Consider the following 1,646-nt stretch of genomic DNA (forward strand, 5'->3'; position numbering starts at 1 on the left):
TCTCTCTCTCCTCTCTCTTCTCTCTCTTCTCTCTCTTCTCTCTCCACTCTCTCTCCTTACCCCTTTCCCCATGCTGTTGATCAGATATGTACCCTCAGCTACTTCTTTAGTACTGTTCCTGTCTTTTTGCTGCCATGTTTCCCACCATGATGGTCATGAATTTTAAATTTCTGAAACTGTGATCCCCCAATAAACACTTTCTTTTGTAAGCTGTTTTGTTCATTGTCTTTTGTCATGGCAATGACAAAATAACCAAGACAAGAGTCTCAGGTATTCTGATAAGGAATCTGACGAATGCATGACAAGATTTATTATTCACATGAGACTATTTGAAGGACCAGCAACATTAAATTCATACCATCTGTCATACATTCAAAATCATAGTCCTAGGAATTTCTCCCAGAGGCAAAGTAACAAACTTACAGGAATATTACTAAAAGTATAATGTCTAACAATACCAATATAAGTGGAATTCAATAAAAGATAATTGAATAAAAGTTTGGTTACTATCAAGGAGTAAAGGAAATAGGAAAATGTTAAATATTGATATTTTTGTTTCCAGATGCAATTTTTAGGAATATTTATGTTATTATTTTAATTTATTTGTATGAATATTTTGCTTAGATGTGTACCATGTTCTTTCTTGATGCCAGTGGAAGCTGATAGAAAGTACAAATGATTGTGAGCCACTGTGTGAGTTCTGGGATCCACGTGCTATAAAAAAATGAACAACTCTTTTAATACTGAGCCCTTTTTCAAAATATCTAGTTGCATTTTTTAATAAATAAAGACAAGACATATAAGAAAGATTATATTATGAAAATGTGTCAAATTTTAATGTTAAAACTGAAAAGACACAAAAAATATGGTGTAACATTTGATTAAATACATTAATGAATAAATAATTATATGCTAGGGTTCCCAAAATATTGGAAGAGTTAGGTCTCAAAACTTGGAGAACTTAAGCACAGATAATTTAATCTCAAACATATTTAGGAATTTCCTTGAAAGTAATTGCCCCCAAAATAAGTCTCAATTAAAAAAAGATGAATATCTTTAATCACAAATGATTTTATATTCCAGTAATTGTTTCTTTTGAAACAGAACTAAAGATTCTTGGGTAAATGATTGATATTCAAGTCTAAATTATTAAAGATTATAGATGAATCCTGGGTAGTGTAACACTCAACAGCTAGTAATAATTTAAAGGCTATCAAAGCAGTAATTTAAATTGGTGTATTTAGTTACAGATTAAAATTTCTATAAAAATCAACATTCACTATAGTAGATTTAATGGCCTAATATCTTTAACCCTCTTTGATATTAAAAATTCCAAATTAATGTATGAAGAACAACTCTTTGGTTTCTACTAAATATGTCTACATGCTGATGATTCTTATGAAAATAAAAAACACCAATGTTTATACTTTCTGTTTTTAAATTAACCTTAAGGTTTCATTACAGTATGAGAAGAGGAAATTCATTATTTAAATAATAAAATGTAATAATAATTTCTTTGTGTAATAAAATCATTTCATAACAGATTGATAATAAATTCAAAAATGAAATTTTCATTTTTTACTGTTCCTAAATCTATTGATCAGAGTAGGACATGAAATATCTTTTCATGTACCTCAAATAGTCTA

The sequence above is a fragment of the Grammomys surdaster genome, unplaced genomic scaffold, assembly GCF_004785775.1.
Source record: "Grammomys surdaster isolate TR1022 unplaced genomic scaffold, NIH_TR_1.0 125284, whole genome shotgun sequence".
Lineage (NCBI taxonomy): Eukaryota > Metazoa > Chordata > Mammalia > Rodentia > Muridae > Grammomys > Grammomys surdaster.